Consider the following 12,998-nt stretch of genomic DNA (forward strand, 5'->3'; position numbering starts at 1 on the left):
CACCGTGCCCAGACGAGCTGTTCTCGTCTGCTTGTACGTGGCTGCTCTTTGCATATGGAAAGAAAATTAAATTGGAAAATTAAATTTGGGTTTGCATTTGCTGGAAGCCCTGGCTGAGGGAACACTGCAGTAGGAGGGGGACCAGCAGGCAAACGTTAAGCTGGGACAGGTTTCAGAGAGCACTGATGAGAAGGGGCTGGATTACAGACAGCTGCCACATACCCCTGGGGCCTCAGGGAGAAGCATGTTCAGAGGAACCAGGAGGCGATTCTCCAGACCTGCCCGTCCCCTCCAAGGAAGTGAAGGTCTACCGGACTTTGCCCATGGATTTTCCCTGTTCTAGAAATAAGACTAGGGGCCCAGGCTGCATAGTGCCCCTAAAACCTCCCCCGCTACCCCTCTCTCTCACTTTGTTAAGTGACGTGGCACTGAGGAATGAAGTGATATCCTGAGCCAAGCGCATTCCCACCGTGCTGCTAAGCAGCAGATGCTCCCAGCCTGGTGCCACCTGCCGAATGGGCTGTCCTGCAATGCAATGCAGCTAGGACGGGAGAAATCACAGGTGCTTTTAAGGCCACCTGGTGCACCCACGCACATGCCCGAGTCTGTCAAAATCACGGCCTGACATCAGAAGAGCAAAGGCCAGCAGGAAACAATGATCGAGGCGAACTGAAGAGGAGACACCTGCTGTACGACCATCCCGCCGTGCGCAAACTTCTGAAGTCACACGAGATCCTCTGCACCAGCCCCAGCCTCTCGACACCGCGTCCAAAGAGACACGGTTCCAGGTGTGGAATCAGGCTGAAGGAAATACCTAACAGCAGGAAAATGGACAATTTCAGTAGCCGAGTCCTTACCACCAGGGGCTGATGAACCATGGCAAAGGTGGCCAGGTCTCAGCTGCTTACGTACCGGAGTTGGATGCTCTAAGGAACTGATGAAGAAATGGAGCTATGGCATAGGTCCAGCCACCCACAGCTGCAGCAGAGCCTCTGACTCTGCAACACCTGCTGCAACGCCCGCCGCTTGAAGATGCGGACGATGAAAGACCTTGCGAAGTACAGTAAATGAGTACAAGCACATGTAACAAAATGGTCAAACGTGGCATAGAGGAGTCTGTAGTTACTTAGGGAGGCCAAGGCCTTAGCATAGTCAGGGACTGTAGGCTGGTGGGGGTGCTGCTGGCACCCAACCCGCTGAATACGGGGAACAGAAATTCAGAGAGAAATGGGAGGCACTGGATTCACGCAGCTTGTCTCCAGCAAAGGCCTGGTGACAGCACCCCTTACTGGAGATGCAGAGAGAAGGTGGGGAAGGGGATTTGTTTGCCATTGCATCCTACAGACAGGCAGGGGTGAACTGGCCGTGTCAGGGAGGGGACAGGATCTCTTCACACCCCTTAGCCAGTGCGGTGATCCCAGCTGAACTTTACAGCAGTGTTTCTCATCCCATGGGTCACAATCCAGAAGTGGGTCACAGGAATATATGAAAAGTTTGTGAACACACTTTAAAAATGGACCAAACTTTAAAAGGAGAAAAAAAGGTGGGAAACCACAGGTGTCCCTTTGTCGGCTGGCAGGGGCTGCTTGCCCCCCCACACACACACACACTTGGGGCCTGGGGGTGGGGGGCACCGGGGCAGAACTGGCCATTGATGCTTACAAACGGGTCCTGGTACAAAAAAAAAAAAAAAGATTGAGAACCACGGCTTTATAGCACAGACTGGACCACGGATTGGACAGCTGGTTTTATAGCAGCAAACATGGCACGGACATCGAGGGGACCAGAACGAGCCTCTTCCCTGACGAAGACTGTGAATCTTTAAAGTGCCTGGATCCCATTAGTATTTATTTCATGCACCTAAGTACCTTGAGAAATTGGGACTATGATCTCGCCATGCCATAGCTCCTTAGGTGTCTAAAGCCATTCTCCTTCAGTCCAGTGGTGACCATCTTCCTCAGGGCATGGACTCTCGATACAAGCATGTACAGCCCAGCACAATTCAGCATATGTTCTGGCTGTGGACAGAGATGCTCCTTAAAAAGGCCCCAGGACGCGGACAGTTATTTTAGGTGCAAGGTTAAACGACAGGATTTTAGCTCCGTTCTATGGATTGTGTCAGTAATTTATTTGTTCACGAGCCTCCACACGGAGCAAGTGAGGAACAGCAACAAGACGCACCTTGCCTCTTCCTGCCGCTTTCACCACATCCAAAGTTTGCTCGATTTTCAGTTATGCTCTTACTGCTTCTTTCCTGACCAATCTCAGCCAGGGCCTCAGACACATTACAGGAGGGAAACAGCAAGAGCAACATCACAGAGGCCTCAAACCTCAGATAAAAAGGCCCAGAGAAGAGATGGGCTTGGAGAGACAGAGGACCAGAAAACCTTGGCTTTCCCATCACAGAGCTACCATGTGCCAAATAAAGCCCCTAAGAGGTGCAGAAAAAAAACAGTGGTTTCCAGCTCCAAGTTCAAAGACAGCCTGAGCAACTTCCTCTCTCCTCCCAGACAAACTCATTCCATTGCATCAGGTCATTAAAAAATCCACATCCAGGGAAAGAAATGCCCACTCCCTTGGAAAGCAGCTCGTGTTCATAAAAAGGAAAAGGAAAAAAAAAAAAAATCAAGCCCAAGTTGGTTTCATTAGCTCACCTCCCTGTGCTGCTTGTAAAAAGGCTTTTCCTAACTAATCAGTGGTTTCATGCCACTGAGTGGAGGAAAGAGCAGGTGGAAGGGGATTTAGGAGCTCGTTTCCAGAGACATTAAGTGCTCCATGGTTACCAATGAAGTAATTTTTAGTACATCAATGCCCACTCATGGTCACACAAGCCATGCCCTTCGCTTCAGGAAGTTCGCAATCTACACAATCACCAATGGACAAAGTACTTTGCCCCAAGTCACTAAGCAAGCCAGTAGCACAGCTTGGCCGTAAACCAAGGGCTCCCAAGTCCAAGCTAATACCTTAGGTTGTCTAAACAGAAACCTCACTAACACTGAAGGAAACAGAGTTATTCCCCTGAACCAAGGAAGCAGACTCTAGCTATAGCAGAATTACTAATATTAGCACTGTACAATATCAAAATGCAAGACTGATGATATACAGCAGTGACACTAACTTCCTTTGCCAAAAGCTCTGCGAGCTATCGATGAAGAGTTAGAGCAGAATTACCAACCTGAGCAGTCATCCCACCAGCTATACGATTACGGCTGCACTGTGGCATTTTGAGTTTGCACGGTGCCACTGCAGTCCTGGGGCACCGAGCTTTTCTTCTTAGGCTTTGGAGTTAAGATGTTACATTTTCAATGAAAGCTGAGATTCTCTCATTCACATGACTCCAGGAGCTGAGGCTTTATGTGCACACGCATGCATAGAGAGACACACTTGCCTCTGCAACACGAGATTTATGACAAAATTCCCAGAGCTGACACAAAGCAGAGTACTATCCACAGGTGGCCTGATCCCAGATACAGAAGCACCATGTCCATATTCTCTAGGGAACGGGAACATAGACCCAGGTAAGACGTTTGCTCAGGGTCATACCCAGAGTTGGACAATGAACACCGAAGGTCTGAGCCTCTGTCCAACACCTTCACCACACAATCAGATTTGCCTTTGCAAGTCTCATGCTTCTGGACAAAGTCAGGCGGGCCTTCCCCATCTTGCACAGATTAGGAGAGGGAGTTGGGTGGAGCTAGGATTAGCGTTAAGGTTTCCTGGCCCATGGCCTCAGGCTGAGACCAGACGACACTGCCTCCAAGGCAATCACAGAAAGGTCACTGGGACAGTTCTTTAGCCAAAGCAAGCAAAGTTGAGACCCCACCCTGAGCAGGAGGACGAGGATTTACCCACCACGCAGGGAGACACTTAGAAAGAGTTTAGTGAACCCTTCACACTAGGTGCAAGCACAGTCTGTCGCATGTCTGCCAGGAAGGATGGCAACAGGCATCTTGTTTTAAAGCATGCAGCTGCTTAAATCTATGGCTTCATCCTGGCAGGACTGCTGGAGACACAGAATCAATATAGATTCACAGGGCGCATGTAGATGAAACGAGGGGTGTGCATGCACAACACTTTGAAGTGGGTTAAATGCTTTTGCACCATTTTAACGGTGTTGGTATTTGCATGTGTCAGTGGCATAATGCACCTTAAATGATTTTGGGGCACAGCAAACTAAAACACCTCCGAGGAGTTTTAGTTTGCTGCCCCTACGGCTGTGGAGCCAAGCACCCCGGGGTCCACGCAGCTCCGTGCTGTGCAGGCAGCCCGGCGCCAACCCGGGAAGGCGGGCAGGCTCCACCCTCAGCCCAGGCACTGCTCCACCCGCTGGCAGCTCGCCCTCCTCTCCCTGCTGCCGGAGAGGCAGGCAAGACATGGGCATGCATGACGCAGGAGTTTACTTCACCCTAAACTGAAGTGGCACTTTTAAAAACGCACTACTTCAATTTAGGGCCCCCATTTTGTCCACACATGCCCCCTAGATGTTAAGGGCTGGAAGGGACATCTCAAGATCATCAGGTCAGCCCTTCTGTGCTTGGCCAGGAAAGACTGCTGGGGTCAGATGACCCCGAGATTTCCACAAGAGGGTGGGGAAGGAGGCACACTCCAACACAGCAGGGGTGCCAGTTTATCGGCTTGTTCAGCTGCACCTGAATCAGCTCTCTGGGGGCATGGAAAGCCTCTGGCCACTCCTGGGCTGGTTGTTTTTTCCCCCCACCTCTTGCCTGATCATTGGAGAAATGAATTTTATTCTCCTTGTAAAGCCCAGCTGAAAGATGGATTGGGAGCAAGAAACAGCTCAACTCGGCACAGTGGCCCAAGCTCCACAAACAAATCCTTTCATTGCTTAGTTCCTAGCCCGGGTGTATCCATGGGAAAACTCCCACTGAGGGTCTGGAGGTGGTGCCTAGCACACAGCTCTAGCAACCTTTTCTAAACAGTCTGTAAACTCTGGGATACCAGTTCACCCTCAGGGTGCTGGCATATATCCAAGGTAAGGCAGGATTATTTACAAGCCCATGCTCAGAGGAAACTGGGAAGCTGCAGGAGCTGGGGTAGGTCCTAAACATCTGCATAAATGCCCCCCAAATGCCACTTCTGCAGCTAAAGTTATCTGCTTCATTCCCCCCCCCCCCCCCCCAACTCTCAGAAGAGTGGGATTTGTGCCTGGGTGTCTGGTGCAATAAACATTTCCCCTCCACCATTCTGAAAATGAATGATTTATTTAGGTCTTCTCTACACATAAGATCCATTACTTCCCCCGCAGGTAAAGTGATACAATCTCTTTTCCCCAGTGGGGATACAGGCTTAGTAGCAGAGACAGACTGTACAGCCATTTCCATCGGGGGGAGGTGATAATCCCGATACGTGTCACTTATTCCAGTACAACTGCATCCCCTACTACAGTTCGTACTGGTATATTGATAAAGCAATCACCCCAAGTCATTGCCCAACGCTCCTGACTTTACTGATACAAAGGTACCGTCTGTGAACTAGGTTCAAGGTGGTTCATGGTTTTCTAGCACAGAGCTGGTTTGCAGTGCAGCAGAGAAGCCAACACTCCCTAAAGAGGCCTGGAAAGGTGGATGAAAGACACGGTATTCAGACAGATTCCCTCCTCTTTTTCCATTGCCTAAAAACCTCCCAACAGCTCCAATCCCCAGGTAAGCTCCGTTCTATCTTGGGGAATAAAACGTAGTGCTGAAATACTTGTGCATTAGCAAGCTGCACAGTTTCAAATGTGTCAGGCAATCACACTCGCCAGCTGCAAATCCTTCAAGGAGTAGACAGTGTATGGAAACAGCTTTCAGCACAGCTCATCTCTGTATTTTGTTTTGGAGAAGGATGGGTGGGTGCAGAAAAGCCATTTATCACCAAGCTGGCTGCAAGCAGAAATACTCCTCACCACTGTAAGTTAATTCCTCCTAAATGCCTCCCAAAGACAATCTGAAATTATTCTTTGATATTCCAATGCTGGTGGGAGAAGGGAGGGAGGGAGGGAAACAAATCAAAATGGCCTGAAAGTGGATGGTCATGGGAAGAGTGATATGAAGCTAGTGGGGTAGAAAGACAGCTAGTGACACCAATTTGCAGTCATTCAGTGAGGATTATTTTCACCAGTTCATAGTTTCACTCCCACATAGGATGCAAGACTGGATTCAGACAACTTTGGTTCATTTCTTTCCTTTGCCCCAAACGGTGCCAAGAAGGCAGCTTTTCTGATAATTTGCACTGGTTTTATTAAGACTGCTACTCAGGCCAAAGCAGACTGCTCGTTTTGGTTTAAGCTGCAACACAACAGTCTGTTCCTCAACTTGCTCCTCACCAACTTGAGCTATGCCTGGCTCAAGCCAATACAAGAGCATCCACACCACCTTTGGGATCAGGTGGGCTAAGGTTAATTGAAGTCACTCCTTAAAGGCACCCTGGGGAACCTCCGCTTGGGGACAAGCCCTGTGCAAACCGTTGCAGCTAATCGTACCGAAAAAACAGTTTGCATAAAGAGACGGAGAGCCAAGCGTGGCAAGGGGCCATGTCATTCATTCACGCCTGTGGGGCCACTGTCTTTCTCCCTTTTACATCTGGCGAAGCTGACATACAGGGAAAGGAAGCAAACAGTAGGTCGGCAGCAAAGCCTGGAACAGACTACAGGTTTCCTGGCTCCCGGTTCAGTATTTGCACTCTCCGAACGCAGCCGAGCACTGAGCTGGTTGCTCAGCAGAGCTGTGCTGGGCTCCCTCACAAAGGAATATGCTGCAAGGCATTATGTGCCCCCAACCCCCCAGCTGCAGTGGTGCTTCCTCACTGGAACCATCCCATAATTCCCCATAACCCCCTGCCTCCAGGCCATTTTTTTGCCACATTAGATGCTGGCTACGGTATAAGCAACACAGGGCTCAGGTGCCGGCCAGTAGGTCCATCTTCAACAGGTATTTTAGAGCAAGATCTGCATGAGAGCTGGTCAACATCTTTACACTAAAAACAAAATCAAAAGAGTCTTACTGGTGAAAACAGAAGTGCTTTACCTCTATTTTCATCTTTTTTGCTCCTCCAAAACACAGACACATTGTGGTTTGACAAAACCAAATCAAACTGGTTTAAAAACAAATCCCAGTTATGAAAATAATAATAAAAACATTTCTAAACTTCATCAAGCAATGACTTATTAGAGCCAACAAATGTCAGATGCTGCCGGAGTGTGCTCATGTCCAAGCCACAGTTATAAATTAACACACACACAAAATATAGAAGCATTTTGTACTGCAAAGCGTTCTAGTTTTATGTTGCTATAAAATATTGTTTTAGTTTGAATATAACCAGGTTTAACATGCTTGCCCTGCTGTATCTGGTCTGTTCCTTAATCTGAAAAGAAATGTGCCAGCACATAGGCAGGAAGGCTCCTTTTATTAGACTTTTTGTCTAAAACAGTGGTTCTCAAACTTTTTTTCCCCCTGTGGAAGGGGAACACGGGAATGAGAGTCTCTGGGTCTGGGATTCCTCTCCCTTGCCTTGTGCCCTCTTTATTTTCCTGGGTTTGGGGTGGGATAATACTGTAGGGGGTATTAATCCCTGGGGCAAGCCACCAGGATTAGCACCTGGTGCAGTGTGGGGGCAGGATTTGGAGCCTTGTCCTTGTCGTAGCTGGGTAGCTGAGCCTTTCTGCATTTCAGGCCCAGAAACCAAGACAGACCTGGCTTCCCTTCTGAGTTTTTGCCCCAGCTGGAGCTGTGGGTTTTGGGATTTGGGGGTATGGTTACACACAGACTATTCAGATCCCAATTATATGGCAACAGCCTCTGCCTCAAAGTCACCCTCATGCCCAGAAGCGTTGCTCACTCCTGACCCTTGGAGATTTTCCCAGTGCCTTGGTGGTCCAGTAAGACAAATGAACTCCACTGCCAAGTTGTTTTGCTAATGCGTGGACATGCAGGACACTAACAAGGGTCTGCATTTGCTTCTCTCTCTGAATAGGGAGTAATAAACCCTTGTGCACGTTTCCTCCTGACATGCACACATTGGATGGCTCCAAAGGCTAACAACCTTTACAACTTGGTCCCAGGCTCCGAGTGAAAGTGGAGTTAAGCCATTGAGTTAAGCCATTCTCTTCTGGCTGGTTTCCAGGCATTCATGCCTCCTTTTATGCTTTCCACATTCCAGTCTGTTTTCTATTTGTTTAATTTTGTGTTGTGGGGACACGAAACGTGCCACAGCAGATTAGACTGCTGGCCTGGGTGGTCCAACATTTAGCCTCAGCGTAAGAAAAGGCCGCCAACAGCTTTTGGTAAGAGGTCAGTTTGAAGAAGAAGATATTGGAACAAGATCAAGTCCTGCCATCCTTATTCAGGCAGCAGCCCACTCTGTCTTCCACCCAAGAAGGGAAGGAAGGTCCAGGTAAGTGGAGCCCTTGTCTGGATTGCCCAAGATACATATTCACTTCTGTTCTCTGCCTCAGGCTCCTATGTGATCTTGGACAAACTGCAAGCCTCTCTGTGCCTCCAGCAGGTGATGGTCCAGCCACTTTTAACAGGTGCGCTGGAAATATAACATTATAGACTGCAAGGTGCTCCAGTACCACAAATGATCTCCAGTAGTGCTTCAGCTAGCCCTGGATTTATACGGTCCCTCGGCATCTGGCTTGCGCCCCCTTCAATTAGATCTCGGCAAGAGCTCCTCTGCTTTCAGGCATACGCATCTCAGGCCAGCTCCACCCATGAATGCACACTGGCCTCGGACATGTCCAAAGACTTAATTGGTCGTTATTCTGTTCTATCCTCCTTCAGAAAGGTTGTGAAACCTGCAAGGTTTTCAGGAGCTGTATACATGTCTTTTAAAGCATCTCAAAACCACGCAGCTTACCCCAGCTCTCCAGATACCGGCAAGCTGCCTGACACATTCTGCACCCACATCTACAGAGTCTCTGGCTTTGGCAGGAGGAAACACTAGTGTTTTTCTATCGTTTGTTCCCATGTGTCAGACAGAACCACACAAATTGGGAGTATATTTGTCCTTTCAGTCTTGAGCAGGATCAGGACTGACTAGTGCATCACCAGAGCCAAAAGTACCTCTAGTGACTGACAGCCAGAACAAGGCTTTTCTTCACCCCTATCTCTGATGTCTTCCATTTACAATGGGCTCCCTTTAAGACCTTGCCAATATGGCCTCAGATAAGTTAAACTTCTGTATTTGTGGCATTACCTCAACTTTCCTCCTTTTGCTAGAGAACGAGCACTTAACTATTTAGACAACTGGCTAGCTTAATGGGGGCCAGACTCAGCGTGTCTTCATGAAAGAGACCCAGATGACCCTCTTATCTTTGTTAACTTTATATACCACCCACCCCAAAAAGAGCTCATGGCACCTTATACGAAGAGACAAAATAACTTGTAAATCAAATAAAATATTAAATCCCTTACTTGCTAAATATCTGCCTTAATAAAAGAAGTCATGCAGCTCTTCCAATGGACATCCAGACTTGGGCTCCGATGGGCCACAAGGGGAAGTTCCAGAGCAGAGGAGCTATTACCATGGATGAGAATCCCCCTGTGGCTTTGCCAAGGAAACCTGGCGCACACATTAGCTCCCAGTTGACCTTAGGGGTTGGGGAGGAGTCTCAGGGCAGTCCCTTAAGTATGTAGGGCCTTGTAAGTCAACACCAGCACTTTAAATTGCACCTGAGAAACTACCGGGAGCCCACAGAGCCTCTGGAGCATGGGAGTACTGCCTTGTCAGTACCTATTCCCATTCTCACCTGCTGCTGTTTGCAGATGTTTCTCAAGAGCAGTCCCATGCCAAGCATGTTGAAGTCGCCTGGCCCGACTCTTATGAAAGCACAGATGACTGGGGCCATTTCTTTATGTGAAAGAAAAGGTCATAACCTTCTCATTGGAAAGGACATGGTGACGTGTGCTCCTGACACTGTCGCCACCTGAAGATCTGGGTGTAGCAGAGGATCCAGAAGGATGCCGAGGCTGTGAACCTGAGTGACAAGTGGAAGATGAACCCTCGGTGATGGCTGTCCCTGTCCTCCACAAGGGTCAATGAGCACTCACCCATCACCATGCTCTGGGATCTCCCTGCTAGCAAAGAGTAGCAGCTGAGAGGTCCCCGTGCCAGCCTTGGCATCACAGAAGCCACCTCCCACTCAGCTAGTTACAGCACTGTCAGTGGTGGTGGCTCTCTGCCATGGCTGGAGTACTGGCAGCCCCGCTGCACATTGGCATTGTCTGTATCCCATCGCCTCTCTTTCCTCCCACGAGCAAGCAGAGTTTAACCCTTGGATTCATGTTCTACGATCATGCAACCAAAGCACCAAAGCAAACTGGCTCCAAAAGGCTTCCAAATGCTCCAGTGCTAAACTTGCAACAAAATCCCAGAGGAGAAAATTTGAACAAGATTTATCTGTTTTGCCTGGTTCCAACAGCAAGAGAGAGACAAGAGGACAGTGCTTCCACCCTACGTGCCTCAGGAATTACCCCGCTGCAGGGCAGATGTTGCTTTCACTGTCCACAGATGGGCACTCCTACCTGCAGAAAGCAAGGAGGACTTGGTTGCATATGCTGCCATGCAGCTTTCCTATTTCCCTCACCACCAGCACCTAGAAGATAGTGCTCTGCTGCATTGTGTGCTGTGTACGCATGCATGCACACACATGGAGGGAGACAGCCCCTGCCCTGCACAGTTTGCTTTGTGATGAGACAAGACAGACAAAGGACAGATCAGCCCCAAGTTAGGGAGACACAGATGACACAAATGGCCACAGGGAGCCAGCAGTAAGAGCAGGGAACTGAGCTTACAAATCCCCTCCAGCCAAGCTTATCCTCTTTTTTTGTACCTACAGGAGCCAAATCCACTCCTGACCAGGGGGCTGGAAGAGCACTGGGACCCCACTGAGACTGGGACTTGAACAACACTTGGGTCTCCGCAGGCGACTGTAATGCTCCCCGAGCAGTGTCTGTGAAGCTCCCGGGGGCTACATGAGCCTCAGACTCCCAGAGGTGCCCGTGCTAACGTGAACCAGCAAATGCTGCAGGCAGGCCCTTCGGGCACCACGGCTCAGCAGCAGAGCGGGTGACAAAGGAGCTGCCAGACACGATCTAGACGGGAGCATCGCCAACACCAAGGCTTCCATCTGGCTTTTATCTGATAAAAAACAGTCGACTCACACTCCAGGCAGGGGCTGATGGCAAGCATGCGAACCTCCCCCACTATGCAGAGGTCAAACCACGTAGAAACCAACTATATCAGATAAATTTGCTAGGGATAGCAGACTGCTGCCTGCAGCCAGAAAAGCCACAGCACCCTGTGAGGCTGACAGGCAGGCAACATGCCCCACTGAACAGAGCTCAAGTAGTCTTGTTTGGGTTTTCTCTCAAATAGATGCCAGGCACCTACAGCTCCCAGGTCACCCAGCAGGCCAATAACAGCACCAGGAAATCAAACTCAGGTGTCCCGACTCACTGTGCTTTGTGGACAGCGACAGCCTCTGAAAAAGCAGTTCAAAGAATCAGATGCACAGAAGAGGGTACTGAGGGAGTTGGCCAATGAGATTGCAGAGCCATTGGCCATCATTTCTGAAAACTCATGGTGATCAGGAGAAGTCCCAGATGAATGGAAAAAGGGCAAAGAGTGCCCATATTTAAGAAAGGGAAGAAAGAGGATCCAGAGAACTACAGACTAGTCAGTCTCAACTCAGTCCCTGGAAAAGTTATGGAGTAAGTCCTCCAAGAATCCATTTTTGAGCACCCGGAGGAGGAGAAGGCGATTAGGAGCAGTCCGCATGGGCTCACCAGGGGCAAGCCATGCCTCACCGACCTGGCTGCCTTCTACGAGGAGGTTACTGGCTGTGCGGATGCAGGGAGACCAGTGGATGTGATGTACCTTGATTTTAGCTAGGCTTTTGATACGGTCTCCCACAGCATTCCCACAGGCAAGCTAAGGAAGTATGGGCTCGATAAATGGACAGGAAGGTGGAAAGAAAACTGGCTGGAGCATTAGGCTCAGGAGGGTAGTAATCAATGGCTCCAAGTCTAGTTGGCAGCTGGTATCAAGTGGAGTGCCCCAGGGGTCAGTCCTGGGGCTGGTTTTGTTCAATGTCTTCATCAAAGGCCTGGAAGATGGCACAGAGCTCACCTTCACGGAGTATGCAAATGATACCAAGCGGGGGGGGAAGTAGCTACACTGGAGGGTAGGGCTAGGATTCAGAGTGACCTAGACAAATCGGAGGATTGGGCCAAAAGAAATCTCATGAGGTTCAACAAGGCTAAGTGCAAAGTCCTGCACTGAGAACGGGACAATCCCATGCAGTGATACAGGCTGGGGGCCAACTGGCTGGGCAGCAGCTCTGCAGAAAAAGACCTGGGGGTGACAGTGGCCAATAAGCTGAATATGAGCCAGCAGGTGCCCTTGTTGCCAAGAAGGCTAGCGGCATCCTGAGCTGCATTGGTAGAGGCATTGCCAGTAGCTTCAGGGAAGTGATTATTCCCCTCTTTTCAGCACTAGCAAGGCCACATCTGGAGTGTTCTGCCCAGTTTTGGGTCCCCCACTAGAGAACGGGCCTCCAAGGGAGGTGGTGCTCGCCCTATCCTTGGGCGTTTTCAAGAGGAGACTGGACAGGCACCTGGCTAGGATCATATGATCCCAGGTTTGGTGACCCTTTTCTTGCCTGCCAGGGGCAGGGGGTTGGACTAGATGGCCCACTGAGGTCTCTTCCAACCCTTGAATCTATGAATCTATAAAGCATGTGGACAAATTGGAGAGAATCTGGTGGAGGGCAGCAAAAATGGTGAGGGGTCTGGGGGACATGACTTGTGAGGAGAGCCTGAGGGAGCTGGGCTTATTTAGTCTAAAGGAGAGAAGACTAAGAGGGGATTTAATAGCAGCCTCCAGCTTCCTGAATGGTGGCTCCAAAGAAGACGGAGCTGGACTGTTCTTAGTGATGGCAGATGACAACAAGGAGCAGTGGTCTCAAGTTGCAGCAAGGGAAGTTGAGGTTGGATATT

Source organism: Crocodylus siamensis, chromosome 6, assembly GCF_052110815.1.
Source record: "Crocodylus siamensis isolate JL-2025a chromosome 6, ASM5211081v1, whole genome shotgun sequence".
Classification (NCBI taxonomy): Eukaryota; Metazoa; Chordata; order Crocodylia; family Crocodylidae; genus Crocodylus; species Crocodylus siamensis.